At 42.0% G+C, this 15430-nt stretch overlaps 1 long non-coding RNA gene across 1 annotated transcript in view; it reads left to right on the plus strand.

Annotated features, from left to right (window-relative positions):
- Nucleotides 1-5: 5 nt before the first annotated feature.
- LOC308554674 overlaps nucleotides 6-15430 on the plus strand; it is a 24167-nt gene continuing 8742 nt past the window's right edge. The window contains exons 1-3 of the long non-coding RNA XR_013998433.1: nucleotides 6-238; nucleotides 6014-6393; nucleotides 15218-15362. This is a non-coding gene — a long non-coding RNA (uncharacterized lncRNA). The remainder of the gene's footprint in view (nucleotides 239-6013; nucleotides 6394-15217; nucleotides 15363-15430) is intronic.

Below are 15430 nucleotides of genomic sequence, written 5' to 3' on the forward strand. Positions count from 1 at the left end.
GCGGAGTCCGGCGGCGGGGTGCGGAGGGCAGGCCCCGGATGACGGTCCTGGGTGTAGGCCGGGATGAGGTGTGGGAACTGCGGAGGCTGGCCGGCGTGACTTTTCCTCTCCTTCCCCGCCAACCCCGCGGGCCGCCTTTGTAGCCAGTACACCAGTAATGACTGTGACGGGCCCGGACTTGGGAAAGCGCCCCGGCGGGCCCTTTCCTGCTTCAGCCAACCCTCGAGACTCCCTGGAGGTGAGGAGGAATGACACACCTAAGGGTCGGACTTCCCTGAGGCAGCCGGTGGGGAGCTACCACAAGGGTACAGAATACACTGATTAAAGAGAGGATTGAAGGTCCTTTGGTTTTAGGAGATACACAGAAAATCGAGGATCGGAACCTACTAAGGTTCTTGGGGGAAGGAAGGGGCATTGAGCAAACTGGAGTGGAAGAGAGAAACCGAGAATGGGAGAGCCACGTCCCTGGGGGACGGACTGGACTGCGGAAACAAGGCTAGGTAAAGCGCGGGGCACTGAGGCCGGCGGCCCGAGTGCTGGAGCGGAAGCCCCTAGGGCATTATGATCTCTTGGATCCTGAGAGAATGTGGGGTCTTGTGAAACTACATCTGCTGGGGACTGGCCATTCTCTTAATCAAAAAGGTGATTTAGAAGGGATTTAGATATCACTCCTTTGTTTAAGCTCACAAATCAAATGTTATCCTTTAATGCTATTTGACATCAAATTAAATATAAGAAAAACCAAAAGCGTGGCAGTCTATATGTTTTTGTAAACTATGTCAGCTTCAGAGATTCTGATATACCTTCCCCTTATTTACTCCTTGAGTATCAATAGCATCAATCCCTAACAAAGCGTGGTAAGAAATAATAGCTACTACTTGGCTTCTGAGCAAAATTTTCAGTGGAATCAACTCATGAATTTTGTGATTTTTAGTTTAAACTATATAGCTTTAAACAAAATGTACGAACAACTGAGCACTTCATTAATTTTTCCTTTATGCCCACCATTGCACTAGGCGTGGATCAATGCAAAAGAAGTAAAATATCACACCAGAATTGATACATGCTCTAAATATGGGTTTGTCTTGCCTGACTGCTTTGGCGCCACCAGCACCGTCATCTGAGAGCTTACAGAATGCCTTATGCATTGGACATACCTTAAACTAAGAACCCCATTTTATAGTCAAGGAAGTGTAACAATGAACTTGTAACCACATAGTTCATGGTGCTTACTCATTTAGAAGCAGCTAGCCTGACAACTGTTGAAAGGCATGTATTGAAGACTCAGCTGAATTGCTAATATAAGATACAGCACCTTTCATAGTTGGGGACACAGTTTATGCATTGATATGCATTGAGCCAATAATATATATATGGTATTCTGTCTCCAATAGAAAGACTACATGAGTACAGGAACCAAGGGGTCAAAACATTAGTGGCCCCTATTACTGTCACCCAGTAATCCATTTGTGGAATTTGTGCTTCCTATCTCCAGGCCTAGAGTCTGCTGGGTTATGATCCAGATTATCTAAAGAACATTTCTTTTAGGAGATACCCTTTGTTCCACTGAACTAGAAACTGAGAATACCACCAGGCCACTTTGGGTTCTTTGTGCCAGTATATCAGTAGGCAAAGAATGGAGTTATTATAAATGTCCTCAAAGTCCCTGCCACACACACTACATAAATGGAAAAACATTCCCAGCCAGCTGCATCCAATAACCTACCTTCAATCACATTAATGTAAAAATAGAGGTGGAGGTAGAGGGAAGAGGGTAGGTTTACACAAAGAAGAAAAACACGATACATAATAATGTAATGTCTCTTAGAGATGACTTGGAACACTGGACAGAAATATGAGGAAGTATCTGGAGGAAAAAGCTCTGGGAATATGATGTCTTCAAGGAGGACTATAAGTTAATGAGCCAGCCAGTGGTAAGGAGCAAAGACCTGCTCAAGTGGATTATTGAAGAGTCGTGGGGAAGTAGAAAGAGAAAGTAATGGCAACTACAGCAAGGTCAAACATCATAGGGAATGGAACATTTTTCAGGGCTTGGACGGTTATTCAGAATATCATCTAGTCATTGGTAGCTTCTGCAGCAGGTGTCTGTTCCTTTTGTGGACTTTCCATTGCTTGGAACTTAGAGTGGTGTCACAGCCATTCAAAGTATCAGTTACTGTTTTATAAAAGATGAAGTTTCTTGATCTACTTAGGAAGTAATAGTAAAAGTCATAATTATTCTGATAACATTTTGACAGCAAAAAATGTCTTAAATTTGACTTACTATAGTAATTCCATTATTGTTCTGGAAACTTACTGGTAACATTAGCCAAGCTCAGAATCTTATAACTTCAGCATTGGAAAGAATGTCTGTTGCCCATAGATCAAGTATTTGAAAATACTGCCCATTCAAGTGGCAATGCATAATCAGGGTCCCCAGAGAAACAACTACTTTGGTTTTATAAAACTATCCATTCTTCTTGAAATATAATTATTTGTATTAAAAACATTTTTGAGATATAATTCAAATGCCATACCATTCATGCGAAGTATACAAGTCAGTGATATTTAGTATGCTCACAAATGGTGCAACCGTCATCACAATCAGTTGTAGAACATTTTTGTTTGTTTGTTTTTGTTTTTAAATATATCTTTATTGATTTCAGAGAGAGGAAGGGAGAGAGAGAGATAGAAACACCAATGATGAGAGAGTCATTGATCAGCTGCCTCCTGCATGCCCCCTACTGGGGATGGAGCCTGAAACCCCCGGATGTGCCCTGATCAGGAATCGAACCTAGATCTCCTGGATACTAGATCCACGCTCAACCACTGAGCCACGCCCAACTGGGCTAGAACATTTTTATCACCCTCAAAAATAGCCATACCTAAGCCCTACCCTGTTTGGCTTAGTGGTTAGAGCACCGGCCCTCAGACTGAAGGGTCCCAGGTTCGATTTTGGTCAAAAGCACTACCAAGGCCGAGGTCTAGATCCCTGGCCCAGATTGGGGCACATGCAGGAGGCAACCAATCAGTGTGTTTCTGTCACATCAATGTTTCTCTCTCTCTCTTCCACTCTCTCTGAAAAAACAATGAAAAAAATATCCTCAGGTGAGGATTAAAAAAAAGAAAAAGGCCTTAGCAGTCTCTTCCTATTCCTCCCCCAGCTCTGAGCAACCAGTAATTTGTTGTCTATGGATTTGCCTACTCTGGGCATTTCATATAAACGGAATCACACAATATATAATCTTTTATTACTAGTTTCTTAGCATATTTTCAAGGTTCATTCACGTTGTTAGACGTATCAGTACTCCATTCCTTTGTATGACCCAATAATAATTCATTCTGTGGAACACTACATTTTGTTTATTCATCATTTGCTGGATATTTGGGTTTCTACTTTTTTACTATTATGGATTGTACAGCTGTAAACATTCATGTATGTTTTCATTTCTCTTGGGTATATATCTAAGAATGGAATTATTGGGACATACGGTAACTCTTAACAATTTGAGGAAATGCCAGACTGTTTTCCAAAGTGACTGCACTAGTCTGAATGTTTACCACGACAGTGTACTGAGGGTCCAACTTCCCCACATCTTTGCCAACACGTATTATCTGACTTTTTTATTGTAGGCATCCTAGTGGGTATGAAGCGTTAGGTCATGGAAACCATTAATTCTTTACTTTGATCTTCCTCTGTGCAGTTCCTCTGCCACAGACACACTATCACTAAGTAGTAGTATTGTTTGATAATAACTAGAATTATTACGATTACTGCCATCAATAAGAAAAAGCAGGAGAAACGTATGCGTATCTGAACAGGCCGGTATGCAGGGAAACGTAAGCCCCCTTTTTCCGTAGGGTTAAAGTTAAGCTGAGGATTAATTCCCTCCCCAAAGCCAAACCCAGCGATTGGGGAACAGGGACTCCAAGTCCTCTGGGGTTCCTAGGGAGGACGCTGAGCCGCAGTCCAGCCGGGGAAGGCAGAGGTTGGCAGAGGTTGGCGCGCTTCAGGTTTCCGTGACTCTGTGACGCGCGCGCGCGCAGTGTTCTGGGTTTGGGCGAGCGGAGAGCCTGGTACCAAGGCCGCTGCCTTCCCTTCCCCAGAGTCGCCTCCCTTTTGTATCCCAGCACCCCCAGAGTTCTCCGGGGTTCCGGCTGAGGCGTGGGACGGGCACGGGAGGACGGGCAGGACTAGAAGCGGCTGTGCGCGTCTGTGCTGCGCAGCCCCACCCCGCCGCCCGCCTGGACGCAGGGGAGGCGGCTCCACTCTCTGTCCTGCGCCCCAGCAGCAAGGGACGGACGTCTCGTTTCCGCTCTAGGATGAGCTGTCTCTGGAGCTGGGAAGAGGCAGTCTCGTCCTCGGTGTTCGCCCCAAGGTGTCGAAGATAAAAGTAACCCTAGTTTAATTTCCGTGCTCTCCACGGAAGCATTCCATATGCTGCCCTTCTGGTGAGTGCTTTTTTCTTGGGGACACCAAGGTGTAAAATGAGGCAGGCTCTTGAAGCTACCGAGCTCCACGGGCGTGCGTGCGTGCGTGCGTGTGTGTGTTTTTAAATAGGGGACAAGTTTAAGCCTCAAGTGTTTGTACATCATCTGCTCACCCCCAGCCCATTACCATTAATGGTGGTGATTAAAGAGTGTTTGAAGCCTAGTGGAAAATGTGATTTGGGTGCAGTAGGAAAAGATTATATACATTTCCCATTTCCTTATTTTCTGAATGTTTTCTAAATGTATGATTTCAGACATTAGTTTGGTTTTTCAGTTGTGGTAGCTGAGCTTGACTTGGTGCGGTGAGTAGTGAAGGGAGTTTGTGGCAGGGTAGTAGGAAGTGTGTTGGGCGATTAGGAGACAAATGACCAGGAGTCTTTCTCCCACTGATTACTAGGATGGCTCAGCAGTTGAGCATTGACCTGTGATCCAGAAGATCATGGTTGGATTCCCGGTCAGGGCACATGCAGGTTCCATCCCCAACAGGGGGCTTGCAGGAGGCAGCTCATCAATGACTCTCTCATCATTGATGTTTCTACCTCTCCCTTTCCCTTCCTCTCTCTCTGAAATCAATAAAAAATAAAAATAAAAGAGATGACTTGGTGCTGGGATCATTTAAGAAATGTAAAATAAAATCCAGCCTTTCTACTGCTACTTGGCCAGAATATAAGCAGGAAAAGATCCAAGAGGGCCTTTCCTGGTCAAAGAGGAGTTGACTATGCTCCTGACCTCAGTCCTGCATCTTTGAGTTTCATGCCCTTGGAGTCCCTTCATTTTGATTCATACTACCCCTCTGGGGGAGGGCCTCTAGGAATGTGTTATCCCCCCTCCCCACCTTTAAAACTTTGACCCAGATGTCAAAAACCAAGATTACTTTTCCTCAACCTTCTTAAAATACCTAAGACAGAATGGAATTTTCGGAAGATATATCACTAAAAATGAAGGGATCTGAGCAAAGAAAATATAATAGTTGGAAGGCGAACACAAGAAGGGTAACACAAATGGTGACAATATAAATGCTGTAAGATGAGGTACGAAAAGGGCTTATCAGGAAAGGTTAAATGGTTTTCAATATTTTAAAAATATAAATACAAGTTCTATTTTTCCCCCTTGTGTCCCAGTGGATTATCTTGTACACCCTGCTTTGGTGGTCACTTTTTAAGAGTGACCAGATCACTTTTTTAGAGTGACTAGATGGCAGTGTAACAACATTGTCAGGGCCCTGGGCTTCAGACTTGGGTTTGAGTACTGCACTACCTATATGTTAATCTTTCTGAGCTTCTCTTTTTCATCGATAAAATAGGAATAATAATCATATGTACTTCATTAGGTTTCCATGGGTATTAAATGAGCTGAGTATGTAATGTACCAAATATACCTGGCACACAGCTAACATAAATGGCATTTACCATGTCAACCATTGGATTTAGTGAATTGGTTTCATGAGTACTTGTATGAAGTATTAGCAGCATAGCAATTCAGTGTTACCTTTTAATACTTATTAAATTTTTCTACCTTGCAGGACTGTAAAAACCAATCTCATAAAACATCTAGGACAGAAAGAACAGTCCTGCAAACAGACCCTGTTTGGCTCAAGTGAGCCAGTTCCTTGAACCTGAATAATGACTGCTGAATTAAGGGATACTACAGATCTGTTTCCTCAGGCTACCCAGGAAATGGAAGGCATAGTGATAGTGAAAGTGGTGGAGGAAGATGAAGAGGATGGGAAAGGCCATTTTCAAAGAGAAAGAAATAGAGTTATCACCACAATTTCTTAGTCATTCCACAACTATGAATGAGAAAGCCTTATTATCATCATATTTAGTTGCATATCGAGTGGCAAAAGAGGAAATGGCTCACACAGCTGCTGAAAAAATTATTCTTCCGGCATGTATGGATATGGTACGTACAATTTTTGATGATATATTTGCTGATAAATTTAAAACTATACCTCTTAGTGACACTACAATATCTCGTTGAATCTGTACTATTGCAAAACATTTAGAAGCAATATTTATTTCAAGGCTACAGTCTGGTATAGATTTTGCTATCCAACTTAATGAGAGCACTGATATTGTAAGTTGTCCAACACTCTTGGTTTATGTGAGATATGTGTGGCAAGATGATTTTATAGAGGATCTGTTGTGTTGTTTAAATTTGAATTCACATATAACTGGATTAGATTTATTTACTGAATTAGAAAAATGTATTGTTGGTCAATATAAATTAAACTGGAAAACCTGTAAGGGAATTTCCAGTGATGGAGCAGCAAATATAACTGGAAAACAAAGCATAGTTATTGAAAAACTGTTAGAAGCAACCCATAACAGTGCTCTTTGGAATCACTGTTTTATTCATCTAGAAGCTTTGGTATCCAAAGAAATTCCACTAAGTCTAATGGATGTATTGAAAAATGCAGTGAAAATTGTTAATTTTATTAAAGGAAGTTCATTGAACAGCCAACTTCTTGAAATACTTTGTTCAGAGATTGGAGTTAACCATACCCACTTACTGTTTCATACAGAAGTTCGTTGGTTGTCTCAAGGAAAAGTATTGAGCAGAGTATATGAACTCAGAAATGAGATTTACATTTTTCTCATTGAAAAGCAATCTCATTTGGCAACTGTTTTTGAAGACATTTGGGTAACAAAATTAGCATATCTAAGTGATATTTTTGGCATTCTTAATGAGTTAAATTTGAAAATACAGGGGGAAAACAATGATCTATTTCAATATCTTGAACATATCCTAGGATTCCAAAAGACATTACCCTTGTGGCAAGCAAGACTTAAAAGTAATCACCCTAGCTACTATATGTTCCCAACATTGTTACAACACATTGAAGAGAACATTATTAATGAAGACTGCTTAAAAGAAATAACATTAGAAATATTGTTGCATCTCACTTCTTTATCTTAGCTCTTTAGTCATTACTTTCCAGAAGAGAAATTTAAATTGTTAAAGGAAAATATTTGGATGAAAGATCCATTTGCTTTTCAAACCCCAGAATCAATAATTGAGTTAAACTTGGTGCCTGAAGAAGAGAATGAATTATTGCAGCTCAATTCATCATTCACACTGAGGAATTATTGTAAGACATTAAGTTTATCAGCATTTTGGATTAAGCTTAAAGATGAGTTTCCATTGCTAAGCAGGAAGAGTATATCACTATTATTACCATTCACAACTACCCATTTGTGTGAACTAGGATTTTCAATCTTGACATTATTAAAAACAAAGAAAAGAAATAGGCTCAACAGTGCACCTGACATGCGTGTAGCCTTATCTGCTTGTGGCCCTGACTGGAATGAACTAATGAACAGGCAAGCACACCTATCACATTAAATACAATCTTTACAAAATGTTGTAAAGGCATTTTTTTGTATATTGTATTTAAATATTAATAAAATTACATTTGGAATTTCCTAGGTTTCTTTTCCTATATAGTAACAGTAAGGATTGTTTCTTGAAACTTGTGTCAATTACATGTATGTGTGTGTATACAGGATAACACTGTAAAATATAGTTCTTATGAATTACTGTCAATTTTGAAAATTAGTGCTCTTGGCAATTTATACTCAGATCTGTCCCCCTGTCCATTATTGCTGCCTTGCTCCTTCCTTTGAAGGAGAGCCCCATTCAGGTTCAGTTACTCACCATACTTGTCCCTATGTGCTCTTCCCTTTTTGTGCTAGTTCTAGGTAGTGAATCTTGATGCCATTTGTGACTTAATACCATCCTCCTTGTCACTGGGTTTCTGTAAGCAAGGGAATGAGTTATCATTCCAGCTAATGAGGTGTGTATGGCTGTCTATGAGGATATATCTGTGAAGGTTTCTCTTGCTCCCAGAAAGGGACACAATAGAAAAGATAGTGATGATTATGGCATAGTTTATGAATCTCCCCAAATCCCTCCTTAAAAACACAGCAACTAGGATAACAAAACTGAAACCCAAGGACAGCATCTACAACAAAACCAGGCGACAGGTTACCACCTACAGTTACAAAACTAATATAAGTCTCCAGCCAGTGTGTAAAAGGAAGCAGAGAGGCAAGAAACACCTAAAAGACCCGAGAGCTGCACAGTAATCAACAGGTATTCATGCAAAATTACAGCGAGCTGTATTGAGAAAAGCAACTGAAACCAAGAGGAGTTTGCACACTTCGATAGAGGGGAAGTTTTAGGGGTTTGTGGTAAAGTTTGGAAACAGCTTGGGCCCTGTAAAATAGAATTCAGATTGACCAAGGCAGAGGCAAGAGAGACCAAGTCTTAATTTTGTGTCCTTGAGGACAAGCCAGGGCCCAGAAAGTGAGTAGTTCTGGGGAAGACAGCCAGTTCCCCCACCCCCACCTCAGGGACCTCACTGGAGCAGTCAGTCTGCAGGCTTTATGTCACCACTCTGCAGTTCTGAGACAAGTCTGAACCAAGCAAATGGGGACAGTGAATCCAATGTGCCGTGTCCCTCCCCCTTTCCCACCAGGGCCCGAGAGTCAGAGAGCCCTGCCCAGTGGCTTTCAGGAGAGGAGTCTGCAGTGCAGCCAAAGCTATCTTGCCTACACCCCATCTGGGCCAGCATTGTCAGGAATGCTGGACTCATGCAAAACTGGCAATGGGGCACCAGGGCCCTGGCCTGGAAACACTGAAATTGAGGATTTTTGATGAGAGATAAAAGACGTATGATGGCAGGAGGTCTGTCCCACAGACAGGAATCGAGCCCAAGTCCAGTCGTGGACCTGTCACTCCCTAAGTGGACTGGCCCAGGTTTGCTATGAGGCTGTCCTTTTTTGTATAAGGGTGTTTTGCAAACAGTCCCTATACATTATCAGGAGTAATGATTATTGTTAACACCAGACACTCCATCCTGGGGGTGGGTCTACTATGTGTGCAGACCCTTACAGTTCTTACCATTATGGTTGGTGTCAAAGGGGTGATGCAGAGGTGGGTCTACAGCCCAAGCATTGGATCCCAGGGTTAGGAGACCGGTTTCTAGCCCCATGTGGCTTTCCCTGGCTGTCCCCACTCCAGTTAGTGTGGGCCCAGGGAACTAGAAAGCTTTATAGGATGTTAAAATGATCATGTTGAATTTCTTCATTTTGCAGGTGAGAAAACTGACTCACCAGTCAGTATTAGAACTCCTGGTCTTGAATGCTTCCCATGTTTTCCCCTCTATGTTACAGTAGTATCATTTTAATATTAGACTTAATATAATTAAGAAGGAAAATCTGTGGTTAAAAATATCTTCCAAAAGTAGAGGAAAATAGATTTTGGCTTATCCACCATTTTTAGGGATAATTGAGCCAATAGCTTTTTTCAGCAGCACCCAACAGTTGGCACTATCAACATTTTACTCTGCAGGCATACATCCAAGCATAGCCCTTAGAGTGCCTGGCTTCTAATAAAGGACAGGAAGTAGAGACAGTAGCTCTTTGTAAGTCAAGTATGAGCACTAATTAACTTGAAAGGGCATAATTTTTACATGCTAGGAGGCCACAACACCTCTGACCTTCCACTGGCATCTCTCACCTACCACCTATTGTCATTCTTAATGTTCCTTCCTAGCTCTTGCTTTCTTTATTTTCCTAAACATGGAGCGTGTGGGCAGGTAGAGATGGGGTGGGACAGTTGGTGAAGAGCAGAGAACCTCCAAAGTCCCAAATAAGTCCCAGCATCAGTATGAGATGCCTGGAAGCTGCTAATGGCAAGCTGTGTTAAATGTTGCAGGGGCAATAAAAGGGGACCAAACCATGGTCTTTGTCCCCTACTAAAGGGAAACCTTTTGAGGAAGACAAACTTGGGGATGACAACCAACTAAAATGTAAGCAGGAAGAATAAAGTGCTAAAATACAGGTGAGAAAAAAGTTTCTGTAGGCCCTCAGAAGAGAGGACTTGAAGGATGAAAAAGACTTCATAGAAGAAGTCACATTTAAAAACTGGGCCTAGAAGGGGAGTGGGCAGAACGGTATTCCAGCCAAAGAGAACAGTGTGGTCAAAGGCAGAAGGCTTGTGGTGTGCTGTGGGAATGACATAGAGCTCTCAAAGGGAGTAGATGGGGAACTGATGGTAAAAGGCCTTGACTGCTAGAAGTCAAAGGTGTGTGCTGTTCAGTTCACTGGTAACTAGCAAGGGCACTTTAAACAGAGACTGGGATAGGAAGACTACCGCAAATATTTAGAAGTTTGCCTGGAAACAAGAAGAGAAATGAGATGTGATTTTGAGGGAGGAACGTATTTTTTTGTTTTTAAGTATAGGGAAAATATGATTATGTTTATAAAGAGAAGGAATCAATGGAAGGGACATCTATGTCCATCGCTGCCTCTCTCACTCTCCCTTCTTCAAAGACAGCAGGAGGACATCAGAGGAGACTGTCCTTAATTTATATCTCCTCCACTTCAGCAGTTTCACTTCCTGCCCTTTCTTTTCCTTCTGTATCTAAGGAACTAGTGTTCCTAGTATCATCCAAGAGGAACTTCACAGCCTATATTCTCCGTTCCATCTCTAAGATCTGATCCCACTAAATCATCTTCTAGTTTGAATATCCTCCTTTCCATTGAATCTTTCTCTTTATAAACATGCTCGTGTATGTAGAAAAGAAGAGGGGAAGCCTTGCTACCATGGGGTGAGGCTGGAAGTTCAGGTTACCCACTTGGTCTCCACTGATACCAGCCTAGTGAGCCCACTCAGCCTTTGCTGACGGGAATAGGAGTGGGGCCATAGTTTTTTGTGTGGTGTTGAACTGGAGTAGTGGTTGTTGTCTAAAAGTTTTCTGTCTTGCTAGGTGGCCCCTTTCCTGAAGGATAAGCCAAAATCCACTTTCCTCTACTTTTGAAATGACATCCATGTCCATCGCTGCCTCTCTCACTCTCCCTTCTTCAAAGACAGCAGGAGGACATCAGAGGAGACTGTCCTTAATTTATATCTCCTCCACTTCAGCAGTTTCACTTCCTGTCCTTTTCCTTCTGTATCTAAGGAACTAGTGTTCCTAGTATCATCCAAGATGAACTTCACAGCCTATATTCTCCCTTCCATCTCTGGGATTTTTAAACCATAGAAGGTCTTCAACAGATACTTGTTAAATACAATGATAAATGAATCAGGGTCTCTTTTTCCCATTCCTATCTGACTTTGAAAGGTAACAGAAATACAGTGTTAGAGATGGAAGGGCCCTTAAAGACTGTTTAATTCAACCACCTCACCTTTCATGCAAGAAAAAACAAGGCCCAAGAGAAAGCAGTGACCTGCTCAGGGTCACAGTTAATAGTAGGAGAGCCAGAGCTAGAAATAACTAATCCCTAGTGCACAGTCCAAAACACATTCCTCCTTATCATAAAGCCTAATGATGGAGATACTGGGGCAGGCTGAGTTTCTTCACTATTCCACTTAGGGGTGCCTATTTTCCTATTTTAGATCACTACAGTGGTGTTGAGATTAGTTTTTTAGTTCCAGCTCTGCTAACATCTTGGATAAGTTACTGAACTTTTCTGGATCTATTTTATAATACCTGCTCCATCTTGCTTACAGGGAAACTGCAAATTTAAAGTTAGACAGTGAATTCTAAAGCACTTTAGAATCATTTAAACCGCCAATACTCTTAATATATAGCAAAGTGGAACTTCCCTACTGAGCTACAAGTGCACAGAAAGAATTAGAAGCAAATGAATATTATAAGAATATAACTAATTACGTGATAAGCTGAATTCTTATCCTTGCTATTCAGGTTTTGGGACTGCAAAAAACAAACAAACGAACAGGCAAATAATCCTTCAAAGCATAAGGACTCCCAATTAGTATTATCTCTTTCCCAAAAAAAAGAATGTCGAAGGTGAGAAACAATATTAGGAAAGAAAAAGCTGTTCCATGACCCTAGAGGATAGAAAGGATGCACCAACAATCCACTTTCACAGCTGCTCCTGCCCTGGTTTGCTCAGAGGGCCTCATAGATGATTCTGGGAAGCTGTTATAAATTGTTTAAGGGCATGCTCCAGGATTCTCATTCCTGGACTAAGACTGGCTAGGGTCTCAGAATGGAAGACAGTCTCTCAACATATTGCTCTCTTAAGGGAGAGATATGGCTCCCTTTTGGGGCAAACACCCATGCCAACTAAAAGCCTTCTTGTGAGGCTGAGAACATGCTAGGAAACAGCCCATCTTCATATCCCAGTCAGCCCTCCTCTGAAAAGGTGGTATGGGGAGGGAAGCCTGAGTAATATGCTATCAGAAAGGGAGAATTAGAAAGCTGTGAAAACATCAGATACAGACCTTCTTTTCTCTCATTGTAGTGTAAAACACTATATCTGCGTTAGGATGTAGGAGAGCTGAGGCTCCAGGTTCCATTTCAGAGTTACAGTCAAGCCATAATATCACTGTGCTCCATTTCTTCATCTGTAAAATCGGACTATACTGTTTGCTTTCCCTGCAGAGCTTTTGAAGATCAGATGACAATGCTTTGAAAATTTAAAGCACTATATAAACATAGAATATACTCATAAAAATACATAAGAAAAAGATATTCCACATGCTGCAGAGAAAGAACTCAGGCTTCTGAGATGGGTACATCAGGGTTTCAATCCTGACTCCAACTCTCACTACCTATCTGACCATGGACAATCTATTAATTTCCTGAGGCTCAGATTGCTCAACTGTAAAATTGGGGTGACTCCTAAGCAATTATTATAAATACCTGGTAAGCTATCTGTTATGGACTGAATTGTGTAGGCCCCGCCCCCCCCCCCCCTTCATACATTGAAGTCCTAACATCCTGTGTGGCTGTATTTGGAGGCAAGGCCTCTACGGAGGTAATTAAGGTTAAATGAGGTCATAAGGGTAGGGCCCTCATGGACAGAACTGGATAAGAAAGAGGAACAGACACCAGGAGTGCACATGCTCAGAGGAAAGGCCATATGAGGACACAGTGAGAAGGCAGCTCTCTGCAAGCCAAGGAGAGAGGCTCAGTAAAAACCAACCCTGTGGGCATCTTGATCTCTGATTTCCAGCCTCCAGAATGGTGAGAAAATAAATTTTATTATTTAAGCCACCCAGTCTGTGGCATTTTGTCACGGCAGCCAGAGCAGACTCACACACCATGTAAGGTACTTAGCACAGAAATAACCATATTATCAGGTGTACAATATATATAACCTTTTTTTCTCTTAGAAACCAGATTATTGTCCCAATGGTTTGTTAAGGTTATTTATGTAGTCCTAGTGATGGGTTTGTGCTAATCCAGTCCTATTCTCTCCTGGTTGTCCTCATGATCAGTGATATTTGTAGTATTTCCAGCCAAGGTTAAAATGTGCTGCCATACTGCATCGAACTCATGATTTGTCACGCTCATCATTTTGCCTGTCAGAGGTGCCAAGAGACAGATCTGTTGTGAAGAGGTAAAATTGTCATTGACATCAATTCCAAAACAACAGTTCCTCTATTTTGGTATTCACCCTTGAATTTCCCTAGTATTTTAATCTGCTATATTTTCTGTATCTCTGTGGGTATATCATTAGTTTACTACCCATGGAGTGCTTGTTAATTTTTCTCTTATAATTCTGATTTCAAGGATTGTCTCTTAGTTCTACTACCTGTGACTTAGGAGGTTCAAATCTATCATCACCCTAAATTTTGCAGTTTCCTTTTTCTGGAATTTCTCTAAGTTCTGTTCTTTTTCCTTTGGTCCAAACCAGAAGAGCTGCACTTTATGGTGAAGTCATCCTATGATTCTATACAAGGGCAGAAAAGTGCTAATATCTTATGTTTTGTCTCCAGTGCCTTTCCTAATGGAGGTGGTTGTTTAGGTAAAGTCAAAGCATAAAGCTGGTCTGGGAAGAGGGAGGGACATGTGGGAGAGGGTTTCTTCACATCCTTCTGGGGCCAGATGCTGGGGGGCAGTGGCTAAGTGGTTTGCATCCCCTCCACCACCCGCGGCTGGGAAATCACACACACATGACTGGTCCTGAAGAGGGACTTCAAGCAGAGCACAGGACCTTCAGGACAAACAGAACAAGTCCCACAAAGCCTGACGGAAGTGTGTCCCATTCCCAGAGCTCCACCCCATCGGTGTGAATCCTGCAGGTCTCATGGTCTTGGTGTTCCCTGAGCCTTCCTCTATAAATCTAGGGGGATCTAATCTCAGTCTACGGATAAGACCAAGGTCAAGAAGCAGCTCCTCACCAATGAGAAAGAGAGGAGCTGTTGGGGAATCTAGCCTCCTGGGTAAAAGGTGCAAGTCATAAAATTTGAGAACTAGTGCATGGTTATGTTTCTAATTGTTCCTTCTGCAAGGAAAGGACACCAAGCTAATGACTGGGACCTGGACGTACTCAGGTGGCTCTGGTACTTTTGTAAAAACAACACAAATTTTTAGATAGAATCAGTCACAGGCTTCCTCCCTGCCCCAGTGCCTTAGCAAACATTTCTATAGAATTCAACCAACATGCTCGGGTGCACCCACTTACTGATGTGATTGCAATGCAGGTTGTACTGTTCGGTTCCTTTTTGTCTTCAGTCAGTCCCAACATTTTCATGTTAAAAAGGATAAGGAAATACATCTTGAACAAACAAATCCTGTTCTAACTTGTCTAAACCTGACCAAACAAAATATGCAACCCTAATGTTTTGTTTCCCTCTCCTTTAGGAGGTTTGGAAGGGAAGGCTGTGATAAATATGGTGACTGCATGAAAGCAAAATATTTTTCAGTCAAATGTTCAAATCTTAACTCAAATTTTTCTGCAACTAGGAGCAAGGAAAGATGTAAGACTACAGATCAACATAGTATTGACTCAGAAACAAGTTTCTGGAAATCAGAGCTGTTTTACAATGGAGGCGGCTGCCTTGGGAGGCAATGAACTGCCCATCGTCGATAGGATTTCATGCAGAAACTGGTCAGTTGCCAGGAAATGCTTTCTCCAGTTCAACAGTTGTTAAGCACTTGTTGCATGCACATGTCTAC

This window comes from Miniopterus schreibersii (genome assembly GCF_964146895.1).
Source record: "Miniopterus schreibersii genome assembly, chromosome: 3".
In the NCBI taxonomy this organism is placed as follows: Eukaryota; Metazoa; Chordata; class Mammalia; order Chiroptera; family Miniopteridae; genus Miniopterus; species Miniopterus schreibersii.